Source organism: Eretmochelys imbricata, chromosome 4, assembly GCF_965152235.1.
Source record: "Eretmochelys imbricata isolate rEreImb1 chromosome 4, rEreImb1.hap1, whole genome shotgun sequence".
Lineage (NCBI taxonomy): Eukaryota > Metazoa > Chordata > Testudines > Cheloniidae > Eretmochelys > Eretmochelys imbricata.
This window is the reverse complement of record NC_135575.1, coordinates 135,721,497-135,734,285: the sequence shown is the minus strand read 5'-3', so window position 1 is coordinate 135,734,285 and position 12,789 is coordinate 135,721,497. Positions and strand designations below refer to the sequence as shown.

Genomic DNA, 12,789 nt, shown 5'->3' with positions numbered 1-12,789 from the left:
ACCAGGGGCACACATACCTCTGTGGGTACACAGAGCTCTTCCAGAGGGTACGTCAGTTTATCTAGATATTTGCCTAGTTTTACAACAGGCTACATAAAAAGCACTAGCGAAGTCAGTAGAAATTAAAATTTCATACAGACAATGACTTGTTTATACTGCTCTATATAGGATACACTGAAATGTGAATACTATATTCATATTCCAATTTATTTATCTTATAATTATATGGTAACAATGAGAAAGTCAGCCATTTTTCAGTAATAGTGAAATTATGTCTGATTTTTGTAAGCAAGTAGTTTTTAAGTGAGGTGAAACTTGGGGGTATGCAACACAAATCAGACTCCTGAAAGGGCTCCAGTAGTCCGGAAAGGTTGAGAAGGACAGGCTTATGGCACAAAGGCAGCAACTTTATTAATAAACAAATAAATAAATAAATAAATGTAAATAAACAAAGGAGAAAACGAATATAGCAGGAAAATGCAGTTCATCGCCGCTGAGCCCAAACATGAGCCACCCTGTGTCCTGATTGACGGAGCCCAAGGTCAAAATGGCTACCAGCCGGAGATGCTGTCTGGCCCATGCAGGCCTGGACACACAGATTGTGCAAAGCCAAGCTACACCCCTCTACACAGGGTTAGAGCTACAACAGGGTCAAATTCCAGGCAGTCTCTGTCAGGGAGTCTTTTGGTCCCAGATATATGGGAGTTCTTCTGTTCTCTGAGAGAGACTCTTCCCTACTTACCATCCCAGCCTAAACAGCTGAATAAATGTACCCCCTGCAAAGACTACATCCACCTAAAGTTGCAACAGAATGTACTGGAACATGTGTAACCCAGTTGTAATTCAGGTTTGTCCGGAACAACAACAAAGATGCAATGGCTAGTGAACATCAAACCAGCGTACCTCCAGCAGTTATACGCCAATGCAATCTCCTAGGATTAAACACCAGTCACTTGCCCTAAGTGCAGGGGTGGGAGGGAAAACCTATGCTGCAAGAAGCAAATGCAAGAATGCAACAATGCAAGAAGGAGAGGCTGAATGAAACTCAGCTCTTCGCCAGTTCAGCCTCCTTGGGAGAGGGGGAAGTGGGGAGGGGGGAATTCCCTCTATGTCAATAAGACGACTCTTTAGAGACAAAAGAGCAACCTTTAACACAGTCCAAAACCATGCCAAGTATTGATTAGTCAGGAGGGATAAGGAGCCCAGGGCATCCATTCCGGAAAACGTGCAGCAAATCCAGCGCAGCCAGTGTCTTCCCTTCCAAGCTGACAGTTTGGAGGGGGGCTATTGGTGAGGAGTCCGCTGAGCTGAATTAGTGCGTCTAACTTTGCTAACATAAGCAGGAGGAGATTGATCAGAAAATTCCCTAAATTTTTTAGTGAAGACAAGGCCTAAAATCAAAGCTATTTTTTAATACTTCACTGCGGTTCTTCTGCAATGAGATTTGATGTGATTTTTTTTTTCTCTGCATGCCATATGTTTATCTATCTACCATGGTTCTCTTCTCCTGCTTAAAAGTTTTGACTGGTAGTTTTCATTTGAGATGTGGACAAAAGGAATGTTAATTTCAAGACAATTCAGAAAGAACATGTAATTTCTCACTGGCAGGTTTGTTGTTTGAGGGTCTTCTAATGGCACGGTGACATTTATTCAAAATCTATCAGTAGAAAAGTATAATAAACTTGCTTTTAGAGTTTTCATTTTATTGCCTTTCACCCTTTTTGTTTTAGTTTTTCTTTTTTTCCTGGTGATTAGTGTTTTGGGTTATTTTTTAAAATTTAAATGAAGTGTGCTTGTTTGGCCCAGGAATATTCATGGTAATGGCACAAATTCCCAGAAGTGATACTGAACATTATCATTGTGTGCAGAACAGGAAAGGTAACATGATTTTTAAAATGAGCATTTTGAAAAGTGTTGGCAATTCATAATCAACATACAAATCTTTCTTGAATATTTTAGCCTTTTATTTTAAAATGTAGGTTGATTTTACAATTATAAATGAGTTAACAGTACCACTCTCTGCTATTTCCACTTCTGTTTAATGCTTTATTTTCAGTTTTTCAAGTTTGTCTTATGAAATATAGGTTCAAGCACTTATACAGAAATTGCTATCTTGCATATTACAATCAAGACCTTGTCTGTCATTCTTGCTCACTAGAAAGTTTTATTAACCCTGGAGTGAATTTAGTGTTCAGTTCTGACTGTGGGTTACCTGACATTCTGTATATAACCGAAATGAAAGCTACTTGATATATGGTTGCAGGGTAATAGACTTGTTTCACCCAGACTAAGTCATTACTAGCACTTACATTCCATAAATCAGAGTTTGTTCTTAGACTGCATCGGGGGGATATTTTTTTTCAAAACCTCTGGTCAGCACTGTGCTACTTGCTACTATATGATATATGTAAAAGTGAAATGTTGTCAGAATGACTGTGAACTTGATACGAAAGTTAATGCATGTAGCTCTGACTCAAAATTCAGAGTGTAATAGGGCTGTGACAAAAGTTTTGGATGAAAATGACAAGTTGTTGCCTTTTTTCATTGCTTTTCTGAAAAAGCAAAATAACTTTTTAACAACTTAGTTTTTGGGGGGAGGGGACGGGGCAGGGTGTATGTGGCTTTTAGTGGCAAACAAGGATTTCTGTTGAGAAAATACTTAATTTGGACTTCATATCACATGGAAATTATGAAATTCAGCAAATGAACTCCATCTGCTGCAACACAGTGTTGCATACTAATCAACACTTGATTTTCCTACTTGATCAACACTGAGCAATCCGCCATGGTGAATGAGGATTTCTAAGTGAGAATGGGGAAAACTTTTGGAAAAATCTCACATATAGGTACCCCAAGTGGAAATTTATTTTTGTCCTTTAGCTCCCACAATTAAAATGTCTGTTTATATAGATAATCAAATTTAGTATCTTTGTTTTAGAGAGGGAGATAAGTGGGTAGTAGAACATGATGAAAGGGTGAAGTCTTTCTTAAACTTTTTTTATGAGAGAAAAATGCTCAAAGACAATATTAACACCAACCACATATTTGTCAAACAGGATAAACCAGGAAAAATACCTTTAATTTTAGATTTTTTAAAAACAAAAGATTGTATAGGGTATAAGCAAAAATAGGATTAGGGTAATGTCTATTTTGTAAATACCCATATTAGTGAAGAGGATTTTTTTCTTTCAAGCATTCCAAGGAGTAGAAGACTGCTTAAAAGTTAGTGGAGGAGGGATAGCTCAGTGGTTTGAGCATTGACCTGCTAAACCCAGGCTTCTGAGTTCAATACTTGAGGGGACCATTTAGGGATCTGGTGCAAAAATTGGGGTTGGTCCTGCTTTGAGCAGGGGGTTGGACTAGATGACTTGCTAAGGTCCCTTCCAACCCTGATGTTCTCTGAGCCTTTTTTATGGAAATGTTGCCCTGTGTTTTTATTAATATAAAACTCCTGAGGGTAGGCTATAAGACAGATCCCTTCAGTGTGAATCAAGTATCTGTCAGAGTTTCACGGGAAGGAACTTTGTTCTCATATTGTGTGTATAGCTATTTTATTTTGAAAACTCAACCTTTTAGTATAACCTGTTTAGTAGCTTGGAAGTCTTTAATATATTAAAGAAAAATGTAGAAGTAGTGCTGGTCTTCAGTTGAATGGCCCATTATCAGAAAAGTTTGTGTGTTGAGTAAGTCAGGCAGTACAGCTTTATTAACCTAAGGTAGACAGGGAGAGAATTGCTCTCTATCTTCATAGACTTGAAAAGAGCAAGGTCAAATCCAAATCTATACAAAGCTGGTTCCCAGCCAACTGGTTCTATAAAGTTTTCTTAGAATTGATTTTACTGCTCATGAGAAAATGGTGCTGCAGTGAATAGACAAGCAAACAGAGAGCGCAACACTTCAGTATTCATTCATACAGGTTAACTGCAGCAATAGAAAGACGATGTGGCAAGTTTATGCGGATGCTCCATAGCTGATTATAAGTGACCTTTAGATGACAGTTAGCTACAGCTGAATAGTATTGACAAATCAGTGTGGATCAATTTAATTTGTTTTAATACATTTCACTAATTACTCTTTAAATTGAATTCTAAGAAAGTTTGGATGTAATCGCGGGGAAGAAAATCTAGAAAGGAATTGAAAACTTGCAACTATAAGCACAATGGCTTAATTTTAGGCCATTTCTGTAAAAGTTTATTGCCAGTTTAACAGGAAACAGAGGATCAAAATCAGAGTGATTGTCTGAAAAACAGTAATAAAGATAAAGTTAGATATTTAAGGGGGTGTGATGATGGGGGAAAATGTTTGCAAACTGTATTTAACATGAATTGCCCCATTTTGGGCTATATCTAATTTGTACCTTTTAGTCAGAGTTCCCTCCTGAACTGCACATTCCTTAGATTCCTTTAATCCATGTGCATTTTATTGAAGAAAATAACCTGAATTTAATTTATGGACATACTCTGGTTTTATGTAATTTTCATGTTATGCTAACGTTTAATTCTATAGCGCTAAAATAAACAGTTATGGTTGTGACGAACTTCTGGGTCTCTCAGTTTCATCAGTGATGATGGGATATGTCATGAAAAGGAAGGTGCTTGGGGAACTTTACTGTGGAAGAGCAGGAAGGGGCAAGAGTTTGAGAACTCTTGGAAAGAAGAATCGACTGGGAGGCTGGGTTGTCGTGGGGACAAACAGAGGCCTCATGCCACTGAGATGGGGAATAATAGCACCTCTTAATACATCTGTGGCATGACTATACATGGAATAGTGCTTTCTGTTCTGGGCACCTCGGTACCATAGAGATTAGAAAGATTTTGGAGTTCACATTATCATTATTAAAAATATTCACTGAGCTCCTAATAGGTGGTAGGTATGGTCCAAATATAGCAAAGACACAGCCTGTGTCCCGAAGAGCTTACAAGTTGATGTTTTGGACAAGATGCAACAAACAATAGGCTGGGAGTGTGGGGCGGGGGGAAGTAAGACAAGGGTTGAGCAAGTCTGGTCATGGAGTTATGTGCCCCTCTTGATGGTTGCTATAAGTATATGTATGTAGCCATGCACATGTGTTTTAAATATAAAGGAAAGGATAACCACCTTTCTGTATACAGTGCTATAAAATCCCTCCTGGCCAGAGGCAAAACCCTTTCACCTGTAAAGGGTTAAGAAGCTAAGATAACCTCGCTGGCACCTGACCCAAAATGACCAATGAGGGGACAAGATACTTTCAATGCTGGAGGGTTTGTCTGTGTGTGATGCTTTTGCCAGGAACAGATCAGGAATGCAGCCTTACAACTCCTGTTAAGTTAGTAAGTAATCTAGCTAGAAATGCTTAGATTTCCTTTTGTTTAATGGCTGGTAAAATAAGCTGTGCTGGATGGAATGTATATTCCTGTTTTTGTAACTTAAGGTTTAGCCTAGAGGGATTCTCTGTGTTTTGAATCTGACTACCCTGTAAGGTATTTACCATCCTGATTTTACAGAGGTGATTCTTTTACCTTTTCTTTAATTAAAATTCTTTTTTTAAGAACCTAATTGATTTTTCATTGTTCTTAAGATCCAAGGGTTTGGGTCTGTGTTCACCTGTACAAATTGGTAAGGATTCTTATCAAGCCTTCCCCAGGAAAGGGGGTGTAGGGCTTGGGGGAAGACGTCTCCAAGTGGGCTCTTTCCCTGGTCTTTGTGTAAGACGCTTGGTGGTGGGAGCATACGGTTCAAGAACAAGGCAAAGTTTGTACCTTGAGGAAGTTTTTAACCTAAGCTGGTAAAAATAAGCTTATGGGGTCTTTCATGCAGGTCCCCACATCTGTACCCTAGAGTTCAGAGTGGGGAAGGAACCTTAACAACATGCTATGAAAGTTTTTTGTTTTTTAATTTAAATGAAATGCATCAGTTAAAGATCTGTTGTGTTTGTTTAATTCTTGTGCTTAGATAGGTTGGGTGTGGGCAGTTGGTGAAGGGGGGCTTAGAGGATGGATTTGTGAGAGTATAAAATTGGAGAGATGATAATCATTTAAAGGATATTAGTTTGGGGGGAGAGTGGAGAAAGATTGAGGGTATGGATCAGGAGACAAGGTGCAGTGTCTGGTGATGAAGAACAAATGGATAATAGTAAATGTCAACAAAGAAATCCATTAACTGCAATTGGAAAGTCTGAAGGCCAAAGGGTCTGATAAAAGGGTGGGGGGCTCGAGAACAGGAATGCTTGTTTGTTGTACGTGATGCTAATGCTGCTGACTCTGGGGCTGTAAGGGCTACCAAGGAAGCTGGAGGTGGGAAGATTAAGGTTATGCAGAGAATCACTTTGGAGCAGCATGGAGGAGTTAGGGCATCTCCAGAACCCCAAGCAAGATTCTCATGTTTATATAGGAAGGGAAAGGGGAGGAAATTACACTCTGCTCCTCTTCCATTGCTGCTGCTGAGAGAGTTGGGGTCTTTTCACCCCGCTCCTGCAGGATAGATGTCGCCACACACATTGAAGAGCCTGGGCATGTTCCCCATGGCTCCAGAAGTGGACAGGCTAGTGTGAACAAGCCAGGGTGCTTCTGCACTGTCCCCGGTAGTGCTGGCGCTTTAATGGGAGCCGGGATTTTTAATATTGAAACTATATGATAATGCCTAAGGGTCAGGGAATACGCCCAGTGATGAAAGATCAAGAAAAGCAGCAATGTGTTTGTTTAGACTGTAAGCTTCTTGGGGTAGGAACATTTTGGTATGTGTTTGTACACTGGCTAGCACAATGAGGTCTTGGTTATGATTTGGGTCCCGAAGTGCTTCAACAATATAATGTACAATAATGATCAGTATTGTATTCCGTGGCTAAGCAAAGACTACATAACAATAATTTGAAGGATAAAGACAGCAAATGCTTAGTTGGAATGAAGACGAGGAACGGGATGTAAAACTTAGGCTACATTGTTGTTGTTGAATGAGGTCTATAACCTATCAACCATAGAAGCATTTCTAAAGACTACGGAATGTTTTCATGAGAGAAATGGCTTAATGCCCTTTCCCAGAGATATACAATTAAACTAGATAAAACACTAGAAAACAGTGGGATGGTCTGGGCCAATCTTAGATCTGCATATGGAAGGATCTCTACACATGGATCTCCCCTCCTGTACACGGAAAGGGGCTTGGGTATCTCTGACACCCCACCCAGGATCAGGCTGTACATGAAATGTCGTCAGGTACCCAAGCTAAAACGCTTCAAATTAAATTTTCAAAAACATCCATTAATTATGGATGCCCAACTTTGGACATCTAGGTGTAAGTGGGGGAATAGTCCCGCAATTGTGGGGAACTTTCCTGGCTTCTGCACTACCCCGGTGAAGTGGGCTAGTGAAAGGATCTGAGTCCTCGTTCCCACTTCTTTTACCCAGTGGCCTCCCTGCCCTTGAGGACTCCCCCCTTCCACTCTCCTGTCTGGCAGAGTCCTCGTAACCCCAAGAAGGCTCGGCTCAGGATTCCTGGGGGGCTCGACCCCCAACCCTGCTGTGGTCACCTAGGACAGGGGCTAGGGTGTCCCCACTCCGGGATACTCTCTCTGCACTGGGCACTTCTCTGACCCACTGACCATTACATACAAGTTAAAGCAAATGCAAGTTATTTAATCAACAATTAATTTGAAAAAGAATAAGGCAAAATGGGAAAGGTTAAAGGAAACACATCACTTCGTTCCGTGGCAGGGAACATCACAAACAGTGTCTCTGGAATGTCAGGGCAGTTCACAGTCTGTTCCTTGTAAGTCCCCGGCCTTCTTCTCAGGCCCTGGCTGTGCTGCAGGGATGCTGTGGGTTGGACACTTGCTCTGGTGGTGGCCACACGCTCTCAGGCTCTAAGTGGTGGGACCCTTCTTCCCAGTGTCGCCCCCGCCGTGTCGGGGTTACGATCCAAGCCTGCCCTGCAGAGCATCTTGGCTGAGGCGTCTCCCTGTGCTGGGCCCGCCGCCCAGGGTCCCCCTCGCTGTCCCCAGCTGCTCACCGCACCCAGCTCCGGACTGCTCCAGCCCCAGCTCCACCACTCGGTCTCTGCACGGCTGCTACTGCTCTGCCTCCAGCTCCCTGGGCTGCTTCGTTGGCCCCTCTGGCTCTGGTTGCTGCAGCTCTGCTCCCAGAACAGGTCTGCTCTGCAGGCTGCTTCTGTGACTCTGCTCCCAGCACTGACCTGCTTCGTGGGCTGCTTTTCTGGCCCCTCTGGCTCTCGTTGCTGCAGCTCTGCTCCCAGGGCAAGTCTGCTGTCTCTGGGCTGTGCCCCTGGCTTTGGGGCTGCAGCTCTGCTCCCAGGACAGGGTCTGCTCTCTCTGGGCTGCTTTTCTGGTCCCTCTGGGTCTGGCACAGCTCAGCTCCCCAGCTTAACTTGGGCCCCTGCTTTCTCCTTAGCTCGGCCCCACTCTGTCTGACCCAAGCAATTCCAGCTCACACGGAGGACAGGACCTCCCTGGCCTCGACTCCCTTGTTAGCCTGCTCGCCCTGTGGTTCAGGCTGACCTGGAGCATTGGCCTCTCCCCATTGTTCCTGGGGACTATCAGTTTCAGGGGCCTGGTTTCCCATAGATCCTTCCCCTTTTAGTACTGGGAGCTAGCGAACCAAAACACCCCCACTGAATGTTAGTAAGGGGGCAACAGTTCTCTTACATAGGCTTGATTTTTCAGAAACCCTCACCTCCTAGTAACTGCAATAGGATCTGGGCTGTTTATAACCTCTGAGAATTGAATCTAGGTGTTTGAAGTTGGATATAAAAAGTAATGGACTTCTTTTTTTAAAAAAATGTTGGATCTAATTTGCGCTGGTCTATATTTGGGTTTGCTGTGGATATGTTCCCTGTGTCTCTAAACCTGTCCAATAGAATGGTAATTTCTTTTTGACCATTGAGCAACTTTCATATTTTTCTCTTTGGAGCAGATTAATATGGTGGAAAGAGTAACAGATTGGAGTCCACACTTTATTTCTAATAACCAAACATGCTAATTAGGTATCTGAATTTCACAAAATCATTTAATCAATACAAATTTTTGAAGAACTATAGCTATGGAGAAATGAACAGACCTTGTCTTGTTACATATTGCCATACTATGACATCTCATGGCATGAAACATTTAAGAAGATATTTGTCTTGTAACAAGACATTTTGCAATTTTGAGTGATGTAAGTAGAAACACTTTTAAAATCTTAACATTCATTAGAAGGGAAAGTGAAGGAACCATGGGAAGGGGAAGAGATGACCGTTAACTTGCACATTTGTCAGAGTTTCCTCATTAATGAGGGGTTGCTATGTGGTGAGCTAAAATCTGAAAAGTCCATCAAAGAGTGTCTACCTGGAAGGGAATTTTGCTGGGGCTATTGAGTGGACAATATTCTACACCTTTAAAAAAACAACAACTATCCTTTGCAGTATTTTAATGCTGCACTGTAGCTTGTTGACTTTACATACAGACTCTGACCTCCTTCCTCTATGCCCCATCTTGGCCATTCTAACACCGCAGGCTCTAAACACAATTTCAGGTTAAATTAAGTAAAGTTTTGTTGGCATTCGCAGAGACATAGGAAAATTCCTGAAATAAAAGATAGGTTTAACTAAAAATGAAGCTTAAATGGATACTGCAGGAAGCAGCCTGAGAACATCATAGAACTCTGTTCCTAGCCACTTGGCAAAATTGCAGTGAAAGCCTGTGCCATGTCCTTGCCAGTAAACGACTGTCATGTACCCAGAAAGTCTTCATTTATAGCCCCGATTCTTTTGATGTGTATAAAAGAACTTATAGCAGTCCCAACACCTTGAGAGTGGCTGAGGGAGGTTTTCACTTTTTGGGGTAGATGTTGATAACTGCCTCTCTTAAGCTGTGGTTCTGCTGGTCATGGAGCAGTCTTTTCTATAATCAGAAATGCATAGGGGCCCTAGGCAGAGTCTGCTTGTGCAATGCACTGACTCGGCATAACTCCAAGCCAGCCTTGCTTCAGCTCCTGGGAGCCCAGTCTTGCCCAGTTTGAGCTGTACCAATGAGCAAAGTGGGGGTTGTGAGAGGCTTGCATCTCTCTGATCTCTGTCCAGGTGGTCTTAATGCCAGTGGAGGGCCCTAAATGTGCATTCAGCCAGTACAGACATGATCTGCCTTCTGTGTTTACATAACTCAGTAAATACATCCATTGTTGGATGAGATTATGGAGACATTAAAAAATGATACAATTGATACTTTCCTACAACAACCAACTCGATTAGAGTATTTCTGTGTATGCAAAAATGATTTTCTAATATACTGACTAATACTATTTATCCTCTTATTTATCCTTTTGGTTTTAATTTTACATTGATATCTCGGTCCCTTTAATAAATGGATTTTCCTATTTCAGAAAAATCCTATGATCTAAGTGATAGACCATAAATTTCACTCTTAACAAATTGAGTAGCATTTGATGTATTACTGTGCAGATGGAGATAGGCTCTTTACAGAGAGCTTAACCCAGTATAGTAAGGTGTTTTTTAAAGAATTTTAATTACTATTTAGTAATACTTTTATCAGCATTTATGCAGTAGGCATTTTAGCAGTACACAGTCTGTCATAATCTGCTATGCTGATTTAAGATTTTCTTCTTTAAGGTGGTAGCAAACAGAGGAAGTATGCATTTGGCTAAGTTTCCCCAAATTCTGTAAAGCACCTCACATCTGGAAATTGAAAATAACTTACACAGGGTCATAGGTCTAGTGGTATACACTTCTGAGAGGGCTGAAGAATCTGGACCAGTCAACAGTTTAGCACAGAAGATACTTGTAGTCACTCTAATGCATGAATTATTGCAAATTTAAAGATCTGCAGTGTAGAACAGAGAATTAAGTAATATAAATTAAGTAGTTAGAAAGTTCAGCCTGTGGGTTACAGGTGAGCTATTGAGCTTTTCAGGCATGCTTTTCACTGACTTCTAAGGGGGGGGGGTTAATTATTTTAAAATTTTATTTAATTGTCCCTTAAGGATAATTTCAGATTTGTATCAGGTTTCAGAGTAGCAGCCGTGTCTGTATCCACAAAAAGAACAGGAGTACTTGTGTTAGTCTCAAAGGTGTCACAAGTACTCCTGTTCTTTTTGCAGATTTGTATCAGTTTCATACAGTGTGTTTTCTACTTACTTTCAATAATGTCTACATGTAAGAATATAGACTCTAACTAAGATTTCTTTTGCATCCACATTGCCTAGCCCGAAGAAATGGAGCATGCTGTGAAAAGACTCTGAATAGAAATGATTTGCTACCTGAAGCAGGATGGCTGTCTCATCAATCTTTAATGCTAACCCTTTTAGAGGAGATAAATAGAAATTTGGATACAATGTAGGCAGAATTAGCTCATGCTCAGGCAGTAACTGTAAGTATAGAGTCATATATTTCCTTCTTGTGTATGGGGTAAATTTATTAATAAATATCCTCAGAATCAGAGGTCTGGAGGTTATACATGTCATCTCATTGCACATTGAGCCTGTTGTCAGAACTGGCAGTGGGTGTGGCCTCAAAGTCACACATGCTGCAATACTGTAGGTCAAGACTCTAGAATCCCTGATGAAGCATTCATTGAATAGGTGCTAGAGATGTTGACTGATATGCCAATAGGGATACTGGTTCATCCTCTGTCTCTCTGGGCAGCATGGAGCTCCCCCTACCATGAACCCTATGGTTTGTTCGTTCTTTCACCCTGCTTCTATGTGTGTTACAAACAGTCTCTCTGTTGGTGTGAATAGGATGTATAGAGCATTTTAAATTTTGTTTGACAACATATTGTAGAATTTTTTTTCAGGAACACAAGGCTGCCATAAATCTTTAATACATTGAGTACCTATGGTAGTGAATTGTTTTTGTTTTTTTACCTTGTAAGCTGATGTTCCATTTTTTTTTCTATTGAAAACCATTGACCAATATAAATAGTTATGTTGATGAACAGTAACTATCACCCTATTTCAAGTTTTTTTTTCTCTTTGGGGGAACATTGTTGAGACAGTCCTGGCAAGACCTATCTGGTGACATCTGCATTCCCCAGACAGTGCCGATCCTTTACAGTCTCACCTTACACGTGGTCATGACAGACAAACTGTACTTGTTGCGTTGGTTGTCTCCTGTGGTGATCTCTCTTTTCTCCAGAGCTATTAGTTATTACCAGGGTGTTACTGTATGATATTAGTATTACAAGACTTAGATACTTTTACAAAATGTATTTCAGGCTCTTTATTATACCAGTACGGTGGAAAGTTGATCATAAATAATTTCAACAGAACTTGTGGGACAAATTAACATTATTTGTGTTGCATTGTCCTTGTTTTGTTTGTGTTTAGCCTTTTAATTGCTAATTTATAAAATTTAATATTGTGCAATGGGTCTTCAATGTGAATTAGTGAGATTCTGCACTACTAATATCCAGCAGCATATATAAAATAAATGGGACTGAATAATGTATTACTATTTTTCTGTATTCATATACCATTTCACGTTTAGTAGTATTCCGAGTCTGCTCCTATTAAAAAGCTTGATCCGGTGAGCTGTTGATTGATCTCAATTCTCATTGAAGCCACTGGGCGTTGAGACATCAGCACCTCAGATGTGCTCTGCACCTTGCAGGATTGGGTCCACTTTCAATAAAACAAAAACATAAATGATGCTAGTGGTTCAGGATCAGACACAATGGGCTAGGTTCACAAAGAGATGTAGGTGTTGCGATGCTCAGTGTCAATTTTAGGTGCCTATAAAATTGCTGGGATGTACAATTGCTCAGTTAGGTGCTCAGGCTGTCTGTACAATGAATTGAGAGAGATT

At 40.9% G+C, this 12,789-nt stretch overlaps 1 protein-coding gene across 4 annotated transcripts in view; it reads left to right on the top strand.

Annotated features, from left to right (window-relative positions):
* Positions 1–12,789, top strand: part of CTNNA2 (catenin alpha 2) — a 715,434-nt gene that overhangs the window by 280,480 nt on the left and 422,165 nt on the right. The gene's annotated exons all lie outside the window — the stretch shown is intronic.